At 40.9% G+C, this 12147-nt stretch overlaps 1 protein-coding gene across 1 annotated transcript in view; it reads right to left on the reverse strand.

Annotated features, from left to right (window-relative positions):
- Positions 1–230: 230 nt before the first annotated feature.
- The window catches only part of TRMT44 (tRNA methyltransferase 44 homolog), a 164242-nt gene continuing 152325 nt past the window's right edge, over positions 231–12147 (reverse strand). The window contains exons 12-13 of the transcript XR_011969444.1: positions 931–1018; positions 231–312 (exon numbers count right to left, since the gene is read on the reverse strand). The gene's annotated coding sequence lies outside the window, so the exon portion shown is untranslated. The remainder of the gene's footprint in view (positions 313–930; positions 1019–12147) is intronic.

The raw sequence follows: 12147 nt of genomic DNA on the forward strand, positions 1-12147 counted from the left end.
TTTGATAAGCATTAACTCATTTGATTCTTACTACTGGAGGAGATCAAGGGATTTACTATCCCATTCTACATGGAAAGAAGCTCAGAGACATTAAGTTATTTGCCCAGGGGCACATAGCTTGGAAATATCTGAAGTAGGATCCAAATATAGGTCTTTCAGATTCCATAGTTCCCTTCTTTCTAGCATAAAGTAAAGAATGTGGCTATCAGGGTAGCTAAATGGAAAGTTTACCAGATTGAGAAACAGGAGCTCCAGGCTCTTGTTCCACTGTGACTTGGACATTTCAGCCTCCCTGGTCCTCAATTTCCTTACCTGTAAAATGAGAGGTTTGAATGAGATTTATCTCCAGAACGCTTCTCACCTCTACTATTTCTATCTGCTCTATGTTCTAAGGTTCCTTGTACCTGTGACGTTCTATATTCTATGGCACTTAGGATAGGAAAAAAATGCCTAGACTATTCTGGGTACTTATATTTCTTCCAGATAAGGTTTGGGTATCATATGGTAGGAAAAACTGGACTTATGATGTGGCTAACTGTCATTATAAAGCCTGAGCGACATTATCCATCAATTTGGGCAGGGTGGGGGGGTGAAAGTGGGGGCACCACCCATCTGACTCAGCTTTGCTAAGGGCAAACTAACACAAAGGAAGGAGTTTTCCCTTCCAAATGAAGTACATTGTTCAAATCTCCTTCCTGGCAACAGTAACCTAACTATGTCAGCTCTTTACCCCTAAATCTCCTCCCTCTATCATTTTATAAGAATTTAACAAAATCGGATCCAAAAATTTTCTCTCATTTTTTCCACTGGATACATAGATTTGAGATTTTAGGGAAAGATATGAAATGTTCATATTCAAAAAGTCATGGGCATGATGAAACTTTTTAAAAAATCAAAAAGCTGCTGGCTGAGCTCTCATCTTTTGATTACCTGTCAAACTTTCTGACATAATCTCCTGCTGATACCATTCCTTTACTGCTTCTTCATTTGCTTCATCTTCAACAGATCTGGACTGAGTCTAGCAAATAAAATAAAATAAAATAAAGAGGCAGAAAATAAAAAGGAAAGAAATTCATTTCCTAATGAACCTAAGGTCCCCTTCAGAATCACACTGTGAACATGCTGCAGTCTTTTCCATTCACTAAGGTGTGTGTTCTTGCCTTATCTGACCCCTATTCCCCTTAATCCCTACCAAGCAGTCCAAACATCACAATCTTTGCCAGCCCAGAGAATTTTAGAACTGAAAGGGATCTTAGAGGTCACTTAGCCCTGTTGCCAGGGGCAACCACTTTATGCAGAAATTCCTCTAAATCCACAGATCCACAGATCTGTTGGTCACTGTTTCCTGCAGGGTATCTAGGGATGTGGGGATGTTAATTTGGGGTTTGCTTCTGTCCCTTGACTGCAAACAGTAATTTGATGAGTGTACTGGCCTCTATCCCTCTGGCACTGTTTTTCATAGAATCAGGAAAGAGCACCGGTCAATGGGTAAGGGATCGTTGAAATACTCAACAAGGAGCTGCCCTTGGAATAGGATACATTAGACCTTCCTGTCCAGCTTAATCTCTCTTGACCAAGTCATTTTTCCCTTTCTCTGGGCCTCAGTTTCATCCTTGGTAAAATTATGTAACTTGTACTAGAAGCATAAAATATTAGAATTTTAAAAGATCTTAACTTTCTAAACCATAGAGGAATCCCCTTTATGGCATCCAAGGCCATCCATTCTCTTCTTGAAAACCTCCCCTGACCTCATGAATTCCTTGCCTGCCAAGGAAGCCCATTCCTTTGTTAGAAAAACTCTCTCTTTGAGGAAGTTCTTGTTTATATTCAATCAACAAACATTTATCATGCTGGGTATTGTACTTGGCATTGGGGATAACAAAGATACAAATGAAACCATCCTTGCCTCCAAAAGCTTACAATAAAATCTGCCTTTTTATAGCTTCCATCACATCTAGTCCTTGAAGACAAAGATCATATCTTCCCTTTAAGTAATTTTTTCTCTAGATGACACATCCCTAGTTCAAGTATTCTGTGACCTATGATCCTGAATCACTTATCGTCTCACAAGACATACTTTGCCATTTTCTCCCCTCTGCATCAGAATACAAAGACTGACTTACAGAAGGAATTTTCATTAAAAAGAGGAAAATCAAAGAGACCCTTGAATGAGCAACCTTTCAGATGTATCAGAGATGTAGAGCCAGAAAGGACTATGAAGGTCAGCTGGTACTTTCTTCTTGTTTTACAAATGGGGAAACTGAGGCCCAGAGTAGGTTAGTGACTTTTCCAAGGTTACACATATAGCAGGTGGGATATGAACCCAGATATTCTCAGTCCAGACCCAGTTTTCTTTGCATTATGCAAACACTGAGAGTCCTCTATTGTCTCTGATGGGAGAAATATTAAAGCCGAGCACTTCCCCTTGTAAACACAAACATTTCTCCCCCCTGCTGTCATCTCTTTAACTTCTGCATCTTCCTCATGATGCTTCCTGCCTCGGAGAATAGACAACCATTTGCTCACATTTTCCTAAGTCTATGCCCCCAGTGGAGGCCAAATTATTTTTTCCTTAAAAAGCATTAGACCTTCCTTGATACTTCACTGGGCCAGGGGACTAAGGCTTGAACCACTGACTTCCCAGTGGTGTAAAGTCAAAAGTCATCACTAGAAAATTAGGAGTTCAGCACCATGGCCAACGTGGAGTCAGAGAAGATGTAACCAACTAAATCAGTGCTATATTCTTGATGAATATCCTTCCATGCTTTTGCTATGAAATTTCCTTTGGTTAATTGTTGGATGGTTGACAATTGCCTCATTTCATTCCATTCTCATACCAGAACTATCAAACTGGCTTGAGTCAGGTCTGGCCTATAAAACTCTCCTACTTAATAAACTCCAGTGACCTGCTCTTACTTCTAGAATCAAATATTCATGCCTCCGTATGGCATTGAGAGCTCCTCATAACCTGTCCCCACCCTGCTTTTCCAGTTTTATTGCCCAGGACTTCTCTTTACATGTTCTATGGTCCAGTAAGACTGGATTTCTTGACGCTCCCATTTCTCATTTCTGTATGTTTACCCTAATACTCCCTCACACCTCTAATACGCTCCCTCTTCATCCACGCCTCACAGAATCCCGAGATTGCTTCAAGGCTCGGGCCAAGTGCCATCCTGAAAGCATGATGCCTTTTCTGGTTCTATTCCCAGACCCAGTCACCAGTGCTTGCCCTGGAAAAAACCTAGTTTTTATTTATTTTGTATTTCATATATATATATTTCTGATGTAACCACTGTCTTCCTTGCTAGATTGTAAGCTCCTCTTTTATCTGTTTATTCCTGGTGCCTAGCATTGGGTACAATGTATAGTAGGTGCTTAATAAATGCTTGTTTATTGATTGATGTAATCTCATAAGGAATAATAGCTCTCCCTGGATGAGGTCTAAATTCCTAACCAATGAGGCAGTTTTAGTCCTCTCCCCTATCAATTAATCAACAGGTATTTATTAAAAACCTACTCTATGCTAGCATTGTCCTAGGCACTGGGGATACAAACATATACCCACTGTCTCCCTGGCTAAATTGTAAACTCCTCTTTTATCTCTTTGTCCCTGGTGCCTACCATAGGTTCTAATACATAGTAGGTGCTTAATAAATGCTTGTTTATTAAATGACTTCATTGGGTAAGAAGTAATTTTACTCTTAGTTAAGATCTAACTACCTGACCAGTAAGATAGTTTTAGCCCTCTCTCTCATCAATTAATTAGCAGATATTTATTAAACACCTAGCATGTGCTAGATAGTGTCCTAAAATAAGATAATCGCTATTCTCCAAGAATTAGAATACTATGGAATACCAATGATTAATGGACTACTGTATCAGTCAGCCAGCCTCAGGTCACAGATACCAGAGATGACCTAGCAAAGGCCTGCCTGACAGAGCATAGAGGGGACGTCCCTTGTGTATAAACTAGCAACCTGAGTTCCCTTCCTCAATCCAGAAGCCCAGTAATCAAGAGTACTTTGCCCTGACAGTTACAGGTTAGGACAAAGTGCTCTAAATAACATGGAGAGAGAAGAGCTCACTTTCAGCAGGGGAACAGGGCAGAGGGACAGAGGCTCAGGAAAGGCTCTGACTGTTAGGACATTTTGTCTTAAATGGAGCAGCAATCTGCCTTCCTGCAACTCCCCCTCCCTCTGCTAGTCCTCCTCATTCTACCCTCTGGGCCAAGCACAAGAACCATAAATACCTTCTTTCTCATTAGTGCAGAGTCTGCAACAAAGCCAAACACATTTAAAACTCACCAACAGACTACCATTAAAGGTAATTAGGGGTAAGCTGTTTAGAGGTAGAAAATACATTAGGAACAAAGCTTCAGTTGGAGTGTATTAGAAAGGATAACTGGATGTGAATTCCACTAATTTGCTTTGATACAAGTTAATTCAACTCTCTGAGCCTCAGTTCCCCATAAGGAAGAAAATGAAGGTGAGGCAGGGTGGAATGAAATGATTGCTAAGACCCCTATGAGGTCTACAACAAAACAAGTTGTGTAGTGGAAGGAGCTCCGCTATCTAAATAAGACCTGGGTTTGCAACTCAGCTATTATATTCACAAGTTGTGTAACTAGCAAGTCTCTCTAGACCTCAGTACACTCATCTGTAAAATAAGGATAATGTTTGCAACCCCTACCTCACAGAGTTACTGCTAGGAAAACACTTAGCATACCTTAGAGTTCTATATAAAAGTGAGCCATGATTATCATTGACAAGGAAATGAGACAAAAGTCCAAGTCATGGGCTAGCAGTGACTCTTGGAGTGAGGTGAGGGGGGACAAGAGAGGAGATGTGTTATAATGGCATAAAATGAAAAAAAATCAATTTACAAAGAAAAGTAAAAGTCTAGACTGAAGAGGAAAGTGAAGCAAACTTGTTGCATTCACCCTCGATCCTCTCTAGATGCTGTCCCAGCAATACCTATGCATACTCCAATGAAGGAACTTCTGTGGTCTTGTTATCCCAGACTGAATCAGGATAGGAGTAGTCTACTATGATTATATCTTGAAACATTTGATGGATGCCTCAAGGTAGAGGCAAATACTAAGAATAACAAGAAGAAGTTGTCCATTTAGAGGAAGTTCGGAACCTAGCCCAGGTATTCATTTAGTCATATGGCCTCAAGCAAGTCACTTATTTCATTGATGGGGTGGGGGACCCTCAGTTTCATCATCTATAAAAGAGGTATCAAAATATCTGTCCTATCCACCTCACAGGAGTGTTGTGAGGAAGGTACATTGGGAACCACTTCATCAATATCATCATCATGACAGTGTCCATAAGATTGGCAGTATCCTCAAGATTGGCAGTTCCTCAAGATTGGCAGTATCCTCAAGATTGGCAGTATCCCCAAACAGTAAAGTCTTCAGGCTCAGTCCTGGTGACAAATGGCATCTGTTGCATCAAAACCCCTGGCTTAGTTGGGCAGGAAGTGCAGACTGAGTTGAAGGGCATTACCATAGCAGGATGGATACCAAGGGAGTCATTCTTTTATGATCCATGAAACAGACTTTTGAAAATTATTAAAAATCATTTGATTTCATCTCACGATTAGTGAGCCCTCACTGCATGCAAATTCCTGACCTAGAAATTCATGAACTCATTCATAGTGGTGAATTATAGAATAAGATACAATGCTTTCCCTCCAAGAGTTCAAAATCCCATTGAGAAGTAAGGTGAGGGTAAAAATAACTAAAATGTGAGGTAGAAAGAGGGAATGATCCTAAAAAAGGTATAGAGGAAATTTGGTATGGGGTTCAAAGACGGGTCAGTTCAACCCAGAAATAATCAGTGAAGGCCTCATGAAGGAGGTGGAATTTGAACTAGACCTTGAAGGAAGGATAGAATTTCAATAGGTAAAGATGGCAGGGTGGGCATTCCAGGAAAAGAAACAGTGTAAACAAAAGCATAAAGGTGGGAAATCATAGGGTAAAAGTAGTACACAGAGGGAAGTAGTAAGAGACAAGGCTGGAAAAATCAACTGGTGCTTCTTGGTAGCCAGCCTCAGATGCTGAGCTAAGAAGTCTATACTTTATTCAATAGGTAATAGGGAGTTGCTTTAAGGATGTCAAACAAGAGAGTGATAGGATCAGAGCTGTTCTCTAGGAAGTTGAGTGGATAGGAGATGGATGGGAGGAAAGAGAGGCTGGCTAGAAAGCTATTACAATAATTTAGGTGAAAAGCAATATGGTATCACAGAAAGAACACACTGGCTCTGAAATCGGAGGAGAAGAGAAAGAGAGAGAAAGAAAGGGAAGGAAGGAAGAAAGGAAGGGAGGAAGGAAGGAAGGAAGGAAGGAAGGAAGGAAGGAAGGAAGGAAGGAAGGAAGGAAGGAGTTTTAGTCCACAAAGTCGCAAAGATAGGGAGCAGAACAATAGGGTGGTTAAGTTTCATGTTCTTTCTAACCAATGGCAGTCTGGATTGGATCACAATTCTTAGAGCTAGATTGTTTGTCCTTCATTCTAGAAGAGGACTAAAATGACATCACTATGTTAGAGTCAAGGTACAGTGTGTCTGTCTATGGCTGATCAGATCAACATGATTTCAGGATGCTCTACCACAGGTTGGGCACAAAGAGTCCATGTGAACATTTAGGGTGGATTCTCTAAATTTGCACATATCAAATTTCTTTTAAACTTTATCAGTTCTGCTTTGCTCATAGGGCACAGCATCTTCTCTGATGAGGGCACACCATGCTGGGTGGTCCTGTGCCAGTGTCTCCCATGGCACATAATCAATTTCAAAGTTCTTCAGAGAGACCTTGAGAGTAGCTACTTCTGACTTCCATGTGAGTGCTTACCCTGTGTGAGTTCTCCATAAAACAGTCTTTTAGGCAAGCATGTGTTTGGCATTCAAACAATGTGTCCAGCCCATTGCAGTCAAGCTCTCTGTAGTAGAGTATGAATGCTTGCCAGTCCACCTCGAGAATATGGTACCTTATCCTGCCAGGTGATCTACAGAATCTTCCTAAGACAATTCAAATGGAAGTGATTCTGTTTCCTGGCTATAGTTAAATCACAAGTCCAATCTGCATCCTTACCCCAGGTGCCAGACACTGTGCTAAGGGCAGGGCATACAAAAACAAAAAGTAAACAGTCCTTGTCCTCAAGGAGCTTACTTTCTGATGGGAGAAATGTGCAATAAACCCTGACCTGCTGACCTCACACTCTAACTCATTTGTATACATGTGATCTTTCCCCTCATTAGACTAGACACTCCTGGAGAGCAGGAACTGTATCACTTTTTTTATCTTTTGACTCCACAGTGAGTGGTTAGTGCAGATGTGAAACTATAATGAGATAAAAGATGTGAAAACATGTATGTCGTGAATTAAAATCATTTCTATTTTCTAAATGCAAAGAACAAATGTTATTCTTATGTTATGTCTCACAATACATTTGCATTTGGTAGATTTAGAGTCGTTCATTCAACCAGCATCCAACAAACTCATTCAAGGCCAACAGACAAGACCAGAGCAAAACAGTGAAGCCTGGAATGCTTTTCTTCAGTTGCTCGTCCTACATCCTTTTATTGCCTCTACTTCTCCTTGCTCTCCCAAGATTCATTACCCATTTGCCTAATGCAGCTCCCCGCTGTCCACTGGCTGGTTCCATGCACCAGTTCTCTACCTCTCCCTTTCCTAAGTCCCAAGTGTTTTTCCTGGTGAGGTAACAAGTGACATGAACAAATCTCTGGGGGGAAAAGTTAGATTTTTAGAGTCGAAAGGGACCTTATAACATGAAACAGAGCAAGTCAAAACTGAAAGAGACCTTGGAACGCTGTACATAGATTGTCAGAGCCAGAAGGGACATCAGAACATAAAACATATCATGTTAGAACCCTGAGGGTCTTCAGGGATCGTTCAACTAAACTCAAAGAGATTAAGAGACTTGCTAAAGGTCACCTGGCAAGTCTTTCAATCAGAAGCTCCAAATGGAATAGTCTGTATGAAGTACACTGAGAGCTGATAGGGCTGATCTTGAATCAGAGTAGGTCACATAGTGATCTGGAAACCAATCAGACTGCTCTCAGCGTTAAAGAAATTCTTAAAGCTGAGGCTAAACGTAGACATCATCAGGAAATGATGAGCTTGGACTGACGTGCTCAGAATAATGATGAGTCCTCTGACTGACGGAATTCTGGAGAAAATGGGAGAGTGAGGGCCTAGGAGTCAGGAGACATGGGTACTATCCCCAGCTCTGCCACTCCTTGGCTGTGTGACCTTTGGAGAGTAATTTTTATTCTCTAGCCCCATTTTCTTCACGGAAAAAGGTACACTAGATGATCTCAAATAATTGTCTTAATTTCTCACCCTGTAAAATAAAATTTAGAGAGCTAGAGCAGAGCTCAGCAGCCATCTAAGCCCCTGATTTCACAGATGCAGATGAGGAAACAAAAGCTTACGGGGGCTGCTAAAGGTGACACAGGTAATAGGGGAAAGAGAAAGGTTTTAAGCCTGTTTCTCTGACTCTAGAGCCTATGCACTTTCCACTGTTTCCTTAGGATAATCATGGCTATCTTATCTATCTTATAGGGTTCCTAGAAAGACTAAATGAGATGATATAGGAAAAGTATTTTTGCATATTCTAAAACACTGTGTGAATGTAAGGGATCCCATTCGACTTAATAAATATTTATTAAGGGCCTCTTGTTGAATCATTTCAGTCCTATCTCACCTTTGTGACCTCATTTGGGGTTTTCTTGGCAAAGATATTGGAGTGATTTGCCATTTCCTTCTCCAGCTCATTTTACAGATGAGAAAACTGAAGCAAACATGGTTAAATGACTTGTCTAGGGTCACACAGCTAGCAAGTGTCTGAGGTCAGATTTGAACTCAGGAAGATGAATCTTTCTGACTCCAGGCCCAGTACTCTATCCACTGCACTACCTGGCTGCCTACTGATCAGCAAAGCATGATGCAGTCCACTGTGAGTATGCATAGATGAAAAAGGATACAGTCTCAAGGAGTTAATATTTAATTGGGAGGGGGAGGAAGGATACAAGTGCACAAATAAGTATGTACAAGGTAGAGTATGATGGGGCCAAGAAGGGATTCAAAATCTAGTTCAGTTTAAAGAGGGAGAAAGAACTTTCAGCCTAGGTTGAGGCAAAGGTTGAGAAAAAGTTTCATGGGAGAGGTGGGCTCTAACCTGGGCACTGAAGGATATAGGATTCCTGCCAGCAGAAGTGAGAGGGAGAGCATTCCAGGCATGGCTGGGGCCATCCAGTACCAAGGAGGTCATAAGGAGGTGGTTGAGCATGGAGAAGAGCATCCCTAGGATTACCACCCTGACATTACCTACCTTATAGAGCTATTGTAAGGACCAAATAAGATCAGTGATGAGAATAATAATTAATTACTTCTAATGAGATTTTTCCAGTTCCCATACAAGGTTCTTGGAACAGCCTAAAGCACCAGGGATTATATTAATTCCATCCAATTTGCACCATTTATTCGTAGAGCTGATTGAAACTAGAGTGGGCAAAGGGGAGAGGCATGAAATAAAGTCGGAAAGTTAGGGTAGGGCCAGGTCATTGAATGCAAGTCTGATGAGTTTGTATTTCATGCTACAGACAGGGGAGGAAAATGGTCAGACCTCTGTCCAAGAAAGATTATTTTGGCATGTGTAGGAAGAATGAATTAGGGAAAGGAGACCAAGAAGGAGATATTATGATAATCCATGAAAGAGGGGGTGAGACCCTGAACCAGGCTGGTGGTCTGGTAAGTACAGAGAAGGAAATGGCAAGGGAGAGAGTCTTCAAGAAGACTTAGTCGGACTTGGTTATTGATATAAGGGATGAGGGAGAGGCCCAAGGTGACTCTGAGGTTTTGAACCCTGATGACTTGGGAGCATGTTGCTGCCCTTAATAGATATAGGGAAGCGAAGAGGATAGACAGGTTTTGAGGGAGACAATAACAACAGACAGGTTAAGTACCTACAGTGTTTTCAGAGCTCAGTGGTTGTCATTAGGGGCAGTACAAAGTTTAGATTGCATCCTGTGCCATCTCTAGCCGTTCTGGTGAATATCAGGCCACTGGATCCAGATGGCTCAGGAGAAGAAAGTGAGGTTGCTGACCTTGCACAGCCTTCCCTCACTCAAATCAAAGTCAATTGTAAGTCATGTCATAAAGTTTAGATAAGATATGGCTCCTGTCCTTCAGGAACATGAAGGCTCATGGGGGTAGAGAAGATGATGAGTTCAGTTTTGGATGCATACAGTTTGAGGCACCTGCAGGATTCAGGTAGAGGATCTAGATATATAGGGGCAGGTCATATAGGGTGAGTCTTTGAGATGATGGCAATGTATGTATTTGTTGTTGGAGCCTTCCCTGCCCAGGTACTTTTTATTCCCTCTGGTACCCATTTTAATGCCCTCATGCTGCCCCCTGGTGGCCCTACGTTCTCCATAGTGGTATCCCTGCCCTCTCACCTCACCCTCCAATCTATCTTCCCAGGCAATACTATCTTCCTACTGTGAATACTTCTCTGGCTGGTAATTTCTTTGGCTCTTTGTGTGTGCATGTATTTCTTCTGATAAACAAATTCATGTTTTAATATGTCAAATGTTTCAGAGCATCTACATGGATACTTTCATGGATCTGTGATCTAATTAATGTGGGTACATATCACAACATTTTATCTGGTAAAATTCTTGTCCTTGTTTTACAATTAAAAAATCCACCAAAGATCCAGCTACTTTGAAAAGGCTTTCCTTTGCATATTTACTCTTAAGATTAGCAGCCCACGTCCTTCTCTTGATGGAATCTTTCAGGTCATTTCTCTTTTTGGGGGGTGGGGCAAAATTTCAAATTGCTTTTGGTTTTTTTTTAATGTATATGTATTTATTTTTAGTTTTCAACATAAATTTCAACAAAATTTTGAGTTCCAAATTTTCTCCCCATTTCTCCCATCCCCCACCCGAAAATGCCATCCATTCAGATTACCCTTTCTCTCAATCTGCCCTCCCATTACACCTCTCCCTTCCCTTATCCCCATCTTGTCTCTTGTCTTGTAGGCTAAGATAAATTTCTATACCTCATTATCTGTATTTCTTATTTCCCAGTTATGTGCAAAAACAATTCCCAACATTTGTTCTTAAAACTTTGAGTTCCAAATTCTCTTCATCCCTCCCTCCCCACCCATCCCCACTGAGAAGGCAAGCAATTCAATATAGTCTATATATATGTAGCTTTACAAACAACTTCCATAATAGTCATGTTGTGTAAGACTAATTATACTTCCCTCCATCCTTTCCTGCCCCCCATTTATTCTATTCTCTCTTTTGACCTTGTCCTTCCCCAAAAGTGTGTACTTCTAATTGCTCCATCCTTCCATTTGCCCTTCCTTCCATCATCCCCCTGACCCCACTTATCCCCTTCTCCCCTACTTTCCTGTAATGTAAGATAGATTTTCACACCAAACTGAGTGTGCATGTTATTCCCTCCTTAAGTCAAATGTGATGAGACTAAGTTTCACTTTTTCCCTCTCACCTCCCCCCTTATCCCCTCCATTGAAAAAGCTTTTTCTTGGCTCTTTTATGAGACATAATTTGCCCCATTCCATTTCTCCCTTTCTTCTCCCAATATATTTCTCTCTCAATCTTTACTTTTATTATTTTAGATATCATCCCTTCCTATTCAACTCACCCTGTGCTTTCTGTTTATATGTGTGTGTGTGTGTGTATAATCTCTCTAACTCCCCAGATACTGAGGAAAGTTTCAAGAGTTACAAATATTATCTTTCCATGTAAGAATGTAAACAGTTCAACTTTAGTAAGTCCCTTATGACTTCTCTTTCCTTTTTACCTTTTCATGCTTCTCTTGATTCGTGTGTTTGAAAGTCAAATTTTCTATTCAGCTGTGGTCTTTTCATCAAGAATGCTTGAAAGTCCTCTATTTCATTGAATGACCATTTTTCCCCCTGAAGTATTATACTCAGTTTTGCTGGGTAGGTGATTCTTGGTTTTAGTCCTAGTTCCTTTGACTTCTGGAATATCATATTCCAAGCCCTTAGATCCCTTAATGTAGAAGCTACTAGATCTTGTGTTATCCTGATTGTATTTCCAAAATACTCAAATTATTTCTTTCTAGCT

The sequence above is a fragment of the Notamacropus eugenii genome, chromosome 6 (genome assembly GCF_028372415.1).
Source record: "Notamacropus eugenii isolate mMacEug1 chromosome 6, mMacEug1.pri_v2, whole genome shotgun sequence".
Taxonomy (NCBI): domain Eukaryota; kingdom Metazoa; phylum Chordata; class Mammalia; order Diprotodontia; family Macropodidae; genus Notamacropus; species Notamacropus eugenii.